The sequence below is a fragment of the Danio aesculapii genome, chromosome 18 (genome assembly GCF_903798145.1).
Source record: "Danio aesculapii chromosome 18, fDanAes4.1, whole genome shotgun sequence".
In the NCBI taxonomy this organism is placed as follows: domain Eukaryota; kingdom Metazoa; phylum Chordata; class Actinopteri; order Cypriniformes; family Danionidae; genus Danio; species Danio aesculapii.
Window position 1 is genome coordinate 29066538 of NC_079452.1, and position 16799 is coordinate 29083336.

Consider the following 16799-nt stretch of genomic DNA (forward strand, 5'->3'; position numbering starts at 1 on the left):
TCCCTGGTTTGAGTTTCTCCTGGGTCAGTTGGCATTTCTGTGTGGAGTTGCATGTTCTCCCCATGTTGGCGTGGGTTTCCTCCAGGTGCTCCGGTTTCCCCCACACTCCAAACACATGTGCTATAGGTGAATTGAATAAATTAATTGGCCGTAGTTTTGGGTGAGTCCCAGTACTGGGTTGCAGCTGGAAGGGCATCCGCTGCTTTAACATATGCTGGATAAGTTGGCGGTTCATTCCGCTGTGGCGACCCTCAATGAATAAAGGGACTAAGCCAAAGGAAATGAATGAATGATGTGGTTAGTAACTATCCTCTCATTCTAGAGTAATAATCAAGAAACGTTGCTGCTGCACCATGGCTCAAGCACGACCATTGATACGCAGCGCAAATATGGAATTATGGGTAGGGTAGTTGTTGAAGAAAATACATATTTGTGGAGCTTCAAATCTGGATGAAGAATAGTTCAGAAGCATCAGAAAATAAAGATTTGAGAGTTTTAAAAAATTCAAGGTGTTGTTACTGCAGTATACGCAGTAATACAGTATATTATTATACAGCAGTACATTAATATTGACTGTCCTGGTTGGTAGAACAGTTAAAAAGATTGTTTTTAAGATCTGCCACAGTATAAAGTTAATTACAACAGTAATTTAATTTCTCAAATCTGGCTTTAATTCACAATAATGCAACTTCTGAACTCATAACTATAAACCTTTATCACATTTTTTATTCAAAATTCTTTGGGTTATTAATCTCAAACTCCAGATTAGGTTCTCCGTATTTTCAGGATCTACATCTTGCAATTATCTTTGCTTTTTGCAAATCAGATTTTTTTTTAACCTAAAATCTAGTTTACAGTTTTAAAACTTTACACCTTAGATAAAAATCTTTAAAATTCTGTGTTCACAACTCAAAAAGTTGATTTCCCCTTATCTTGCAATTCTGATTTTTTTAGCTCACAAATTTTTTAAGCAAAATTGTGGATTGTGTCTTGCAAATTAAGCAATTTGTTTAAGTTTAGACCTCAGCTCAAACTTCTTCAATATTTGAGATTATATTTTACAGTCTTCACTTTTTATTTTCATTTGTTTGTTAAAAAAGATTAAACTCTAAGAAATTGTACGATACACTTTTTGAGAATTAAAATAGGCAAGATATATAATGCAAGATAGGTTCATTCTGAAAGCGTAGTCTTATATACATGTCTAAAGATCTCAAATTATGTAGTCAGAAGTACACATGGCTGCATTTCGTCTTTAAAAACGAACGCTACAAGCTGGTATGATGCAGTTCCTTTTCATACTAGTTTGTCCAGTGACGTCTGTGGACTTGTGACGTGGAGCGGAGTTAACCAAGACGACGGGGTTCCAGTAAGCAGGTAAAACAAAAAGTCAAAAAATAAAAACAACAAGTGAATAACAGGGTGAGAATGAGGAAAATCTGAAACATGGTAAAAATCCATTCTTTTTCTGTATTGCTTTGAAAACACTATCGGTTGGGTTTAGGGAAGGAGAGGGTGGGTCAGTCAATCGGTCAGTCAGTCGACAGTGAACTGAATTTATGCGAGAACAGCAGGTGCAAATGGCACTCGCGAGAGCAATTTGATATCTAAAAAAAGCGTACACAGCGGCCTCTGGTGGATTTGTGAAAAAAAACTGCCAAAAACAATTACAAAAACGAACCCCTGGGACATATTTGGCACTCTCTAGAAATGTATATAGGGGTACATATTCAGAATGAGTCTGGGTTGATATAATCTCAGTTTTGAACAGAGGTCTAAACTTTTAAAGTTCAAATCTGATTTTAAAAATCAGATTTGTGAGAAATTCAGAACAAAACACACATAAAATAAACTATAAATCAGTCACACCTGTCATTATATTTCTTTCTTTTTTTTACTCCGTGGCAGAATTAAGCTTATATATGAGGTGTGTTTTCTGTGCATTAAAGCAGCTCATCATCCTGTTAATTTCTCTCTCACTCTCCACTGAAAGCTCTTTGCAGGAACATTGTGAAGGCATGAAGTCATTTTTGTCGTTCTTCCAGAAATGAGATTCAGCCCTGATATCAGGTACGCTGACAGGGAGGGAAGGAGGGAGTAAATGGATGACAGGAGGGCTAGGAAAAAAAGAAAAGTGATACTCTGAAATGAAAGGAGGGAGAAAATGAAGGAGTGATTGAATGTAAATGAAGCACGCGAGTGGGAAAGAGCACAGGAACATGGAGGAGAAGAGAAAAAGGGTTCTAGTTGTTCCCTGTTGTTTTCATTTTAAACAGGCAGCAGGAATGTGGCCTTATTTTCCTTCACCACTGCAAAACGGCCATGAAGAGAGAGAGAGAAGAAAAAGAGAGACTGATTATTCTTATTATTACTATTTTTAATATATGTAGTTTTATCCTAAAATGTTGATTGTTAAATGTACAGTTTATTCTGATGTAGTGTTTTAAGTTTTATTTTTGAATTTTTTTTTTTTTACAATTTTTCTATTTAATTTAGTATCATTATTTTTAATAGTATATATATAGCATAATTATAGTATAATTATTAGCCCTTTATAAAGTAATAATAAAGCTGCACAGAAATAAAAGAAAAAATATCAAATAAAAATTCCTTGGCATTCAATAAACCTACAAATACTGTATATTAATCTAAAAAATAAACAAAATATTACAATTTGAAAACAAGTCTGGAACAAATCCCTGTAAAATATCCATACTAAATTACACTGATGATTGCATTAATGCAATTTACTATTTATTTCCCTTGATTTATAACCACCTAGAAATCACTACAACACCTTCGCAACCATCCAGCAACATTTCTGTTGTTTTCACTTCTAGTATTAGAAAACAAAATTGCTCAAAATACAACGAGAAAAATAAAAACGTGTAACTACTGACTTTCATAGTAGGGAAAACAAATACTATGAAAGTCAATGGTTACTGGTTTCTAATTTATCTAAAAAGACAATTGCGAATAATAGTGAAGTGAAATTAGACAAAGCATCGCAGAAATGCAAAAAGTAATAATGATAATAAAATTGGATGACAAATCTAAAAAATGCAGTATATTAAATCTGCAGTGTGTAAGTTTGACACCCAGTGGTTGAACTAGGTATTGCGCTCCGGGATCAAAACAAATGCAAGTGCAGGTTGCCAGATTGACATGAGTGTGCCTGACTATCAAGCCTAAGGGCTGATTTAAGGCTAATTTGAACAGTTTTTTTAACTAATGGTCCGTTTTCACTGAGTGGTCTGGCACGGTACGGTACGCTTTTATGGCCATTTTCACTGTCAAAGGGTACCTAAAAGCGAACCGTACCATACACTTTGATCACCTTTTGCAAAGGGTACCAAGGAGGCCCAAAGGGTACCATAAGGCAGAGCTAAACGCGCAACTGAACGCTATTGGTATACAGAGATATGTCACTTGTAGAAGCAAGTGAATGAAAACAAAGCAAGCGCCATTTTTAAAAACACAGCCGAGACATTACACCGTAATAATATATACATATAACAATCCATGGTTGACACAAGCTCAAACAAACCTTGTTTTTAAGTACAGCCACAAAGCCAAGAAGAACAAAATCTGCTGTGTCCTGTTGTTGTTTTACGAGCCCATCTAAAAATGCGAGTGGTTTCACTTTCCCCAGAGAGCTCGCCGCGCGTCTATATTGAAATACAGAACTTCTTGAGCTCATATTAATAATGTGGTCGTGATCATGAAGCGCTCTGATAACCGATCCTCTCAGAAAGAGACAAACGCGAGAGTGAAGTGTGAAAAAACAAAGGAGAAGCCGGAAAAACTGCAGCAAATGATTGCTTCTGCAACCTAAAAGATGAACAAACTGCCATGTTTAATTATTATCATCATCTTTGGACTATTATGAACTCAGAAATGACGGAATTACTTTCTAACAAGAGGTACATGTGCTGCTGAAGATTAAAGACACATTTGAGAGATTTGCACTGACTGTGGGCTATATTTGTGTTGTTTTTGAAACGCCAAATAAGGACTAAAATGTAAGTTGTGTGTAGTTTTTTCTGTAATTGATAACATATCGCAGACTGTAAGGGTCTGTATGTGTTCAATATATGTTGCATTTATTTATTATTTCATATAAATAGCAGACGTTACAGTAGGCTATTTCGCCCTACTATATATCAATTATATCATTGATCTGCAGTTATAATCAATCATGCTCATGGTAAGGTTAGTAATGGACATTTATACACCAGTATTTATGTGTATAAAGCATCTGTTTTGTGAGAAGTGCTTCTCATATGAAATGTGAATGACCCGTACGGCTTTACAGTGGCAATTCCTTGAGTAAAAATTACGTGCCTGAAACTTTCTGTCGTATACCAAGCCCACCAAAAGAGTACCCTTTTGGCAGTGGAAACACAAGCTTGATAAAGGTGACCTGTACCGTACCGTACCGTACCGTACCGTACTGTACCTCTCAGTGGAAACGGGCCATAAAGGCAATGGCCCACGGTAGAAGAAATATTTTCCATATTAAAATAAGTTTTTGGTCCTAATCAAGAACTGAAATTTATATTTAGAAACAGCTTCAAGCTGAACAACAGAATAATGACAATGATCAGCTCAGGTACACCTAATGTGCTTTATTCAGTGTTAAATGCTGATAATGCGAGTTTGAATGCCATTTTGCATGATATTTTGCCATATACTGAAAAAGCAGCAAGCAGATAGTTCACCTCAGATCTGGAAAATAAAACAAACAGCTTGATATTGAACTTTACAACAACTGTGACTTAATGCAAGCCAACACATATAATCATTCAGCATATACATGTAATAATGTAAAGAGGTTTAATAATGTATTAATTAGATTATAAACCTTACCATTTTGCTGAAGTGCAGTGAGTGCACTATTCTGTGCTTCTGAATGGCTGTATTTAAGTTTCTGTCGTGTTTCATCTGGTGCAAAACAGCCAAATTGATTATCACTGCAAATCCCGTCTCATAGCATGTTGTTAGGACACAGGGTTACAGTGTAACCTGCTCACCTAATGTTTACGTTCATAATATTATATTATTTGCTAATTAATAACCTCATGTGGAACTCTGAATCTGCATCTCATTCCAGGTCTTTTACTGTCCACCGGAAGTCGCATTATTGTCAAGGACGCATGCTTTGAGAGCCTTCCTGACTGAATGAAATAAATACATGGTTTTCCAATAAGGCAACCCAGGGTGCTGAAATATGACTGGCTAAACTGGCATTAAAAGAGACCAAAACAAAGACAGACGTTCCGGCACATAACTCACATTTATTTTCAAGGCAGAATATCTGACTTCAGCATTGTTTTTCAGATAAACAAGAAAAACAGCATTGTTTTTCAGATAATCTGCAAACATATTATTGCATTTTTATACTTTAGTCAAAAGCTTACATACAGCACCTTTAAAAAATACTAAAACATTTAGCGATACAAAAAACAATGATAAATCATTCCTAATATCAGAAGGGACACTATAAGCAAGCTTCAGGGTGAGAAAACCTGTTGATATCTCCCAAAACCTCCAACCCTCTCATTAAAACACCCTGACTCACAAGTGTCTGAGAGTGCACATACAGAGGGAATTACAGTGGGTTAGACGTGACGGTCGGTCGGTGTCCCATCCGAGACGCGAGCAGACAGCAAACACATGCCCTCATTCCAGCTGAGCCTTTAATCCCGCTAAAGACACTGAGCAGCACTTACAGCCAGAACAGCATCAAAGCTCTGACAAGTCAAGCAAACACAGCACACAGTCATCTGGAGTGTGTGTGTGTGTGTGTGCATGTGTGTGTCAAGCCTGGCACTTGTTTCCAAACAGTCTCCTGGAGCAGATCGGCACATTCCAGCCTCTGCAGCTCATCAAACGTATTAGTAACCACAACAACTTCCTGTTTCTGTTCCTCAGCTTCCTGTCTGCGCAGGATCACTCGCCACTGGTGCTGATAAGGAGCAGAGACTCTTATAGCACACACACACACACACGCAACATGACTGTTTTAACATCAAACTGCGTCCCTCCCTTTCCTGCTAAAAAAAAAAAGCTAACTTTAAACCGGTTACAGATGATGTTAATGTAATAGAGCTTTAAAATCAAACGCTGACAGCTATTAAAGGGACAGTTCACCAAAAATTGAAAATGTACTCACCTTTATGAGTTTCTTTCCTCTGTTGAACACAAAAGAAGATAGTTTGAAGAATGAAAACCTGTAACCATTGACTTCTATAGTAGCAAAAACAAATACTATGGAAGTGAATGGTTACAGGTTTTCAGCTTTCTTCAAAATATCTTCTTTTGTGTTAGACGGAGGAAAGAAAGTCAAACATGTTTGGAACAAGTAATTAGTAAATGAACTATTCACTAAGGTGAACCATGTCTGTAATATATATTGTTTATTATCATATTGGAATCTAGGAGGAGAAAGTTTACTTCATTTGATAACCACAAGAAGGGTTTTGACACAGATTTAAAATTATATATAGCACCAATAGACATCATATATGTTGCGATATACAGATACGTCGCATTACTACGAGTGTGATATTGTGTTTATACAACAGTTTGTCGGCAATAATCGTGTATATATAAAAAAGAAAATCAAACACAGAGAGGCTAAAAACCCTTTGTATGATGAGCTACTTACATCGACAGCTGACGTCAGAACAGCTGAAACCGTTGCTAATTTACCAACGTCATTTCAGAGCTAGTATTTGAATGATTCTCTAGCATAATGTCTAAAGTAATGACAACCTTACTGAAAAAAAAACAGATTAAACCAGCCTAGGCTGGTTGGCTAGTTTTACCTGGTCAACCAGCCTGGTTTTTAGAGGGGTTTTGGCCACTTCCAGGCTGGTTTCCAGCAATTTCTAGCCTGGTCTTAGCTGGTCAGGCTTGTTGATGACTAGCTAAAACCAGCTTGACCAGACTAGCCAGGCTTGGAGCCCAGCCAAAACGCAGCTATGTCCAGTTTAACCAGGCTGGTCAGCTGGTTTTAGCTGGTTTTAGCTGGTCATTTTCCAGCCTGACCAGCTAAGACCAGGCTGGAAATGGCTGGAAACCAGCCTGGAAGTGGCCAAAACCCCTCTAAACCAAGCTGGTCAACCAGCCTAGGCTGGTTTAAGCTGTTTTTTTCAGTAGGAAAACAGGTGATTTTGCTCATATTTTAGGATTATAAGGCTGAACAGCATGAAATGCCATCAGTCTACTGAGATTTTCCAGTTTTTCACTGTTGCATATCGAGATATCACAATAATTAACCATAAAAAGCCAAAGCAACACAAACATTACCAGATTACTGTTGTGTTTGGGATAAAGAAAAATGCTGAACATATGTGGGCATTACTTCTTTCTTTCTTTCTTTTTTACTGAACTAGTCTGCAGTATAACAAAACAAGAGACTCATAAGAAACAAACAGATGGCCAATCAAAAAGTAATTCAGGGCTATACAAAGAGTGGCCAACACAAAATACATATATTCCTGATATGCGAGTCCCATCTCACACTCAATACACTACAATTACTATGGTATAAATACAGCACTACAACATACAAAAGAGAGATCGACTTGTTTATATTTCTGCGTCTAGTGATCAACGTAACCCACAGCGCATGCAATGCGTGTAGCCGTGCATTTATACTTTTGCGTGCTGTTTTCTGTTGCTCTTACTGTGGTTAGGGATTTCTGTTGCGTCATATAGTTACATTTTAGAGAGATGCACGTTAGCGTCTCCGATGGCCACCGCGAGGACTGTGCGCAGAAGTATAAATCAGCCTTTAGAATGTCACTTACCAGTTTAAGAACCATTTGATCAGCTGTGGTTAGAAATTACGCAGTGTTTTTCTCCTCTAAGGGCTTATCATGTACTCTCTGTCGCCATCTTGTGGCGGAACGTCAACTATCTTTGCTCTGCTCAGTATGACAGGCTGATGGCCCTGATGCGCTGTATCTCCGAAATTATAAATATTTAAAATAGGCACTATCCTTATAAATAAACTGCCACCATTGCAATCTAAACAACTACATTCTCACCTCAAAACCCTCAAAAGTACATTATGTTGTCCAACAGCTGCAATATTTGTCAAACTGTAGTCTATTGATCTGCTGTCACTCTATGTGGGCGGAAGTAATACACAAGGGTGAAGAGGCTGTACGAGTGCTGTTATTACGAGAATAATCACACGGCTATCAGCCAATCAGATTCGAGAACCAGACAGAACTGTTGTATAAATTAACACAAACTCAACAGTGCATATCCTGCGATGTAACTATTGCAATGATCACATTGCCATATCGATGCTGAAACAATAATTGCGCAGCCCTAGTTGATGCATTAGGTTTTTAAGTGCCACTATTGTTCAATAGGTAATGTTAAATAACAAAAGGACCGTCACATTTGCTTCAAAGCAGAAACATTTGGGCTTTGCTTGTCATCACTCCTGATACCATCAATATTTTTAAAACCTTAATTGAGGAAAATTTTTTATTTGATTTCCTGTTATGCCAAAACTGTTTCCTTAAAGCAGCAGAAACGTAATTACAGATATTTTGTTCATCACTGTGTCAGTGCTGTTGTGATTAGGAGCGCAAACACTGCCACACATTTGTGTTGTACTTGGGTTTTATTACATTCTTTTATCTGTGCTCTTTTGCTTGTCTTTGTACAGCTGAGCACAATGTGTTCACCCTCCTCTATCCGTTTCACATTACCACAGCATTAGACATCTTCACAGGTTAGTCACAAAGAGCTCAATCTGAGGGCGTTTTCCCCTCCACAGCCTGTCCACATGTGTTTTCCTTCTTTTTTTTTCAGGGGGTGTGTACTGTTTCTGATCATCAAAACCTAAGGGAATACCTAGCTGACCCGTCTCACACAGACACACACACACACACACACACACACACACACCACACACACACACACACACACACACACACACACACGTCACAGCCTCTGTAATAAACACCCCTGTGTTTATGGTCTGAACCACTTCAGGCCTCAATATTCATTAACCCACTAGTGTCAGATGTCCGCCCTCTTCTCTTTCGCTAAAGAAAGACTACAGTGATGCAGTCAGGACAATTACCACAGCCTTAACTTTTACGTAATAAACAAAATTACTGTGGTTAGTGATTTCATTAGTGCCTCAAATCACAGCGAATGCCTTCGAACATGGAAAGAGGTACTTATAAGTATAAAATGCAGCATCAGAAAAGCATTTTTACACTTACAGTTACTACAGAATCAGATAACTACAAGCCAAACTTTGTGGCATGTCTTAAAAGGAAAGATAAGCACAGTTGGTTTGATGTTTAGTTATATATACACTGACAATCATACATATTTAAACTGTGGCTTACGAGTACAAATACTTTCTACGGTCAAAATATTCATATACGAACAGCATGTGCTGTAGACAAAATCTTTGGATGCGGCAAGTAGAGGGAAAAAAACCTAATGAATGAAACATCAAACAGTCCTACTCTTGTCATAAAGAAGGCATTAGCCCTCTGGAAATGTGCCTGGAGCTAACAGCTTAAGAGGAATGTTTAGCTCTATTTACACGTTGTGTTTTCACTAACCACAATATGAATGTGTGTGTGTGTTAACGAGTGAAAAGCATGTGCGCAAGTCTCTGTCAATGATAGACTCAATTAGACTGCATAATCCAAGCTGAATGACAAGGCCATACAAACATACCCCACTGTGCACTTCGAAATAACCCTGGTGAGAAAAATAAGAACAAGACGAAAAGAAAAAGCAGGAACTTGGAAACCGTAGATGCCAACAGACTGTACTCAAACTGATCTGCAGCGTTTATATAATCAGCCAATATCAGGCGTCCTCCAAACAGAGCCCTAAGTGGACCACAATACTGAAAGGACAAGCTGGCATAGACGAAATCTCAGGAAAATACAGCACCATAAAAGGTGGACTTAAGGAAACTATGACCAAACCCTGTGTCTCAAACAGTCCTACCGTGCTACAGAGGGCTTAAGAAACACATACAGAGATCTAATCCATCACTGAGGGTATGCAAGACTTTGGAAAACATCATGGCCTTCGGACATACACAACCAAGCACAACACTCTTAAATAAAAAAGTATTTGGAAAGGTATTTCTTCCTGGGGTCAAGGTGGCTAGACAGGCTATTTTGAAAGTTTAAATGAGGCTTTTCAAACTTTCTATACAATGGAAAAAGCATGATATAAATACACAAGTAGATAACGCGTTCCCTTCAAAATATGCCAGTTAAGAAATGCCAGAATATTCAGACTTTTCATAGTGGCAAGTAAACAAAGGAACATTTGCGGCAGACAGAGGGAGAAACACTCTACAGGCACTGGACCAAATGGAAGGTAGTTTTAAGGAAAAGAAGAAACAACATGACTGCAGAAGAATCCTGCTTTGGGCAAAGTAAATGTCCTTCATATTTCTAGAAACACAATTCTGCTCTTTCCATCAAAGACCAAAACAAGTTGGGAGCTGTAAATCAAACAGCAACCCGAGGCAATACGTGAAACACTTAACAAACAAATGCGTTATACAATGTCAAGGCCTGGAAACTCTCATCTAAGTTTTCTGCAGAGTGATTATATCAGTTTTTAAACTTCAATCCAGCACACAAGTGTTGAAGTCTCAATAAATAGAAATTATTAAAAAAACACCTTAACTCGCTTTGAAGCAAAATGGTTGCAGCCTGCAACCATTTACCAACATACATTTGCAAGCACATAAGCCATAACTCAGCATAAAAAAGCGATTAAACAAACCAAATTAGAGAAAAGAACGTCACTCACCACTCTTGGTTTGGCCTTCAGAGGGGCAGTGGAAAGTTCCTCGCTGGACTTCCTCTCTAGTCTTGTCTCCGCAGAGGTGGCTGGAGCTGAAGGTGTCGAAGTAGTGCCTCCACAATAACCCCACTAGTGGCTGCAGGGGTCTCTGTCGGGGTCTCTGGAGAGTTTACAGCCAAGATGTATTGCTCAGTGACATCCTCCAATGATGGAGTGTCCTCCCCTGGAGCTATTTTGTCGGTTGGAGAAGACTCTGCGACATGGGATGACCTGTGGAGGTCCTGTGAGCCATGTGCATGTGAAGGAATGATGGGGCACAAATGTGGCAGGTTCACTGGCATGACGTACATGTTTGGGTTTGGGCTTTGAGGATGGAAGCTGGGGGAGGGAGGATGCATTGGATTGCTCTTCACTTTGTTCATCTAAGTGATCACCATCATCACAGGACACCTGATGTGTAAAGCGATTTGTGCGTTTCTTGGGGCTTCTGCGACTGCTCCGAGGAGGACAACACATGAGCTAGCTTAGGGTCAAAAGGAAAGGAGGGCTCACCTGTTGCTTTGTTTCTCCATTGTGACCAAGGTGGATTGCTAAAACGTGCTCAGACTGTGAAACGAGACCTCTGGGTGAACAGTAAAGTTGTTGTTTTTCACTATTTAGCGCCCACAACTCATCTCTTTGCTCTGATAGGATGGCTCGCTGCTAGAAGGTGGTATGGATTGTTCTTGCTCATTAATTGGCTCGTTTGGATGCTTTTGAAATTCCAGGGCTGTATCCACTTCTTCTCCACGTCGGCTAGGGTCACTAAAGCTCTTTTCTTCACAGCCTTGCCATTCGCTTTTTCATCAATAAGATTGTCCATTGCACCAGGTTCACATACATGCTCTGAATCACAGTACTGTAATCTTTCAGACTGTCGCTACACACGGAAAGGTCACTGGCAGCGCTGCTGTGTACTCAGAAAGATCTGCTGCAGAAGACTCCATACCACCCACCTTGGAGTTTAGAGAAAGGGAGCCAAGCAGGTTGCTGTCCATCGAGAAGCTCTTTCCATCCTCTGTGACTGAACGGTGTCTATGAGGCATGGGATCACTCAGGGAGCGGAATGCAGACTCACCGTTCGACTCCCCATTACTGCCATTGCTGGAGTCTGAGCCGTTGTTTCCAGCTGAGGAAAATTTCCTTCGTCTGCGAATGGCACTAGGAGTATTCGGAGCCTCTAAGGCCCCCTGGTTTACATTTTTACTGCTGCTAACGTCTCCTCCTATGGCTACTCCCTCATACTCTGTCCTAACAGACGGAATCTGAGATGAAAGAGATTCCTCTGGTGTTGTATCAGGCAAATGCTCATCATACAACCCTGACTGATTCCAAACAGCGAGGGTCTGACCCAGCAAGTCTTTACTGCAGGACAGCCCCCATGTGAGCCAACCTCTGGCTCTGTGACAATTCCTTCATCTGTCAGACTAGATTCATGACCAGAGAGTTCATCCAATGACTTATCACAGAACATGTTCTCCTCTGAATTTCCCTTCTGTAAACATTTTCCACTTTTTCCATCAGCCTCCCCTTCCTTGCACCCAGTAAAAGCAGGGTGCTCAAGTCTCCTTACCTCCTGCTTTGTCTCATCGTCTTCTTCAGTATTTACTTTGTGTCACTGGGCTTTGTTTTAAAATGGTCTTCCTCATAATCATCATCCTTACTTTCACCCATTTGACAAATGTCTCTTATTACCTGTCTGGCTTCCTGCAGATAACGGTCTTGTAAAGGTGTCGGCATTGGCTCATCGTATCCATAAGAACTTCTGCAGTCATCGCTTTCCACTTCTCTGTCAGCAATCATCACCTGCTCACCACTGCCTTCAGAGTCGAGTCTTTGTTCAGAGGAACTCCTTAAACCTGGTCCACTATCGTAAAAACGCTGTACTATTGGCTTCTCAGAGTAAGTAAAAGAATTTGCCCTCCTTAAAGTGGCAGTGAGATCCTTCAAGGAAGGACGCCCAGGGTGAAGTCGACTTGTCCTGGAACCCATTCTGTACACAGATGTGCCTTGATCAGAGTTCAGACTATCCTCATCGTCTTGTCCCTTTTTCCTCATTCTTAACTCTGAAAGATCAGTTTTAAGGTAGCTAAGAAGTGACAGTGTTTCTGAAGCAATGTCAGGGTTGGACAGGGAAATCCTATTCCTGTCCTTTTCATTATTTAAAGAGTTGCTGAAAACTTTTTTTTCTGGACTACCAGTCGTACAGTCTGCTGGGCTGAGGCTGGGTACAATCTTAGGGCGAACACGAATTGGGCCACGGGAAAAGTTATCTCCATGACCAAAACTAGGTGAGCGGTACATAGTAGCATTGCCATGGTATGTTTTACTCAGAACAGCGGATGAGGCTCTGCCAAAGCTGTGGATGTTATCCTCTTCTTTTAATGTCTCTGTGCTAGAATACCTGCTGCTACTTCTAGAACCTAATGGACTAGATGTAAATGAAGGTATGGTGACTTTTGAAACCCGTGACACTTGAGGAACAGGACTAGCTCCAACTGACCCCTCGAAATTTCTATACATATGCCTAAAGCTGTCCTTAGTCATTGTGGACCGCTGGTGATGGTTGTCTCGTGCCCATGACAGGCCTGTATAACAGCCCCTAGAACGGAAACCCTCAATCTGCGGCCCACTGACTGTGAATCGCACGGCTCCATCATTACAGGCTGCTCGTCACTATCATCGGACTCTTCATTGTCTCTGCTGCAACTGCTTTTCTTTCTCTTTTCCTAAGTGAGGCGGCGTCTAAACGTCACGGTTGTTGTGAGCTAGCGCAGCAGGGCTGTCCTCCTCACTGCCTGAAGACCTTCCCCTCAACTTAGCCCTGTGCCATGCTTATTTGGGGGAAGGTTTGCGCCTGTCCGTCCACTCAGGCTCCTCTTCTCCAGAGCTCAGCCTTTCCTGATCACCGGCTAGCTCCACGGAGGGGCCCTGTCTGTGGTTGGGAGGAGTTATGCAAGGAATGCGAGCTATCCAGTAGCTGTGGCTGCTCTGCCCTCTGTCTCTGCTCCTGCCAACGGTGAAGACCTGAGGGGCAAAAGCGGTCGTTCTACCAAGCAGGAGTTGAACCACAATTAAATCTCTCACAGGAATGGCTTTCAGCACTTAAAGTTTGGAAGTCAGAGATCGAAGAGTCCTCATACAATGCACTGTTGTCATATGAGAGCTGTTTGTATCTTGCCAGGCTCCCTCGGCTGGTGGGGGAAACTGTTTGTCACTTTGTCTGAAGTTGAGAGGGCCCTCTTTAGCGTCGAAAATGCTGTAAGCTGTTGACAGGCTGATTCAAGTCATCCGCATCTGAAGTCGATCTATGCTGCTTTCTGCGTCCATCCCCAAATAGTTCTCTAATTTTAGTAACGCTAGGCCAGTTTGCATCAACATGAATAGTCTCTCCAATGATGGATGATAGCAACGACGAGAATGCATGTTGGGCTCCCTAAGACAAAACACATTGTGTGGTTAATGATTAATTTGATAAACAATGCATATAAGTGTGTTTAAATTAAGCACTGGGGTAAGGTTGTTATACATTTGCATATTCAGACTTTCTCCTTAATGTTATATTTCAGTAAAAAATTCTTTGCAAATTCTGAATAGTGAAATCATATACAAACCAAGACTATCAAAGTGCAACATTGTTCACAGCAATAAAATAGAGCTAATGTTGTTTTGAAGTCAACTTGCGAGCTATTTCTGACTGAATATTCAAAAGTAGCATGGTAATATAGGAACCACAAGTTGTCACTGAACGAATGTGCGAATATAAAACCAACTTTACCTCAATAAAGAAGCAGACACCCGTGGCTTTTCAAATCAAAGCTAGCCGCCATAACACTAACAATATACACTACACAGCGTTTATGTTTAAACTAAGTTTAGGAGCAAATGCGCGATGATTGATGTGCAAAATTAAATCCAAAGATTTCAAAACAAAGTATCTTACCTGTTCCCGTGCCTCCCACAGTCTTCCAAGCCTGTGTTTATCTCCTCCTGTCCGAATCCGATCCTGACACAGACTCTGGAGCCGAGCTATATCTAACAGTATCTTTGAGTTTCTCGGTCAGCAGACTCCGAGAACTCTTCGGATAAGCAGCCGCTCTCGCTCAAAGACAAATCTTCGGCGCTTTTTGTGTTTTTAAACGCCTCCAGTGTTGAACTAAGGAGCTCTGCGTCCCGGCTGTGCTCGAGTTAAACTTCTCGGAGAGCAGCCGAAAACCGATGGAGATATTCAATGAGAGGCTTTCTTGAGGTCTGCGGTCGAGAGGCTGGCCGCTGAGATTTTGGAAACTTTTCTGGATACAGTAACAGCGTGCGTCGCCTGTGATGGCTGCGCGCTGTGCTCTGGGGAAGGGCACCGCACCTATCCAAATCCTCTCCAAATGATCTGCGCTTCTTTGCGCTCCAGCTCTCCAACTTTTTAAAAGAGACGCTTCTATAAACAGGCGCTTTTCTCTCAGTCTTCCTTTCAGCCATCGCGATGCCTGTCCTCCCACTTGTCTATTCTCTTAGTTCATTGATAAATAGTCCGCACTTTTCTTCTCCTCCTTTTTCCGTGCTCCGCCTTTACCCCCCTGAAAACAACTCACAATGCCCCCATTTAACCACAAAAGTTGCTTGGCAGTGTTTTCCACATAAAAAATGGTCAGGAACAACAGATGATTGTTTAGTAAAACAGAGTTACACATCCAGACCTTTGCGCATGTTTGCCTCCCTCATCCATGCATTGAGAAACGGCTCAAAGTTTGAGCAGAAAACTCCCAGTGTTTCAGCCCAAAACACACTAGAGAAACGTTTGAATGATGTGCGTTTTCCAAAGTAAATCCCATTTCCTCCTCCGACTGTCTTCCTTCAGAAGCTTCCTTTATTTTCAGCTTGAATAACGAGTGCTCTCGGTCTTATTTTTGGTCACAATTAAGGGTTTCCGTGACTTGTGGCTTTTTTACATGCAGATAGTTGCTTGGATTGAGGGCGGGACTAAAGCATGGGGTCGGGGTTAGAGAGAGAGAGAAAGACCCCTGGGGAATATGAGTGGGGGATCCAGCTTTTCCTCTTTCTGATGAGAGATAATGCTGACAGTATGAGTCAGTTTGTAAACGCACAGTGGGAAAGCGCTGAACAAATGATCCTCTTCGTTTCCATTGCTGCGCTTTAGAAAGGCTCAGGCGCATGCGTTTAGCTGTTGTCTTTTCAAATAAAAGCTCTGTTTTGTCTGCACAGCCTCCGTGAACTTGCTTTACCGTAAGAACTTTTGCAGTCCTTTGTTTCGAAAGTTTTTTTTTCCTCTTTTTTTTCTTTTTCTTCGCCTGTCCAAGTGGCATTTTAGTGGCATGGCTAGAGTGCGCTCTAGTGGTCATATTCATGTTCACTCGTGTGTGATTTACACTTTTACAAACTCATGTTTATTTAAAAAAATCCAATTATAAATTCATTTAAATTACATGAAATAAATAAAATTTAGTTGTGGAAAAAACCTCTGATGCCTGGTTTTGTATTTTATTATATTTAATGCATTGTTTGGTTTCTCTGCATGTCTGTAAATGACCTGGTTTGTTGAAGTAAAACTAGACACAACAAAGGAACTGGTTGATTTATTTATTGAACTAAAATATATTTGCACACACACATACATACAGCTAAACATATGGGTACACCCCATCGTTTCAAGTAATATTTACTATAGGACAGGGATCAGGAACCTTTTTTAAAGCCATTTTCTGATTTTTTTGGCAAATGGATTTTTTAAAGAGCCATTGGGTTGTGTGTGTGTGTGTGTATATATATCAAAATCTTAATTTGTGTCCATGCACAACCTCAAAAATAAACAAATATGATGCATCACAATGTATGAAGATAGGCCAATTTATAGAATTTTCTTCTTTTCGCCATCACCTGTCATGAACGTTCTTTGAGTTTACATGCGCGAGGTTACCATAGAAATG

At 40.3% G+C, this 16799-nt stretch overlaps 1 pseudogene; it reads right to left on the bottom strand.

Moving 5' to 3' along the window:
* LOC130245349 (rho guanine nucleotide exchange factor 17-like) overlaps positions 1–15805 on the bottom strand; it is a 179134-nt pseudogene extending 163329 nt beyond the window's left edge.
* Positions 15806–16799: the final 994 nt, after the last annotated feature.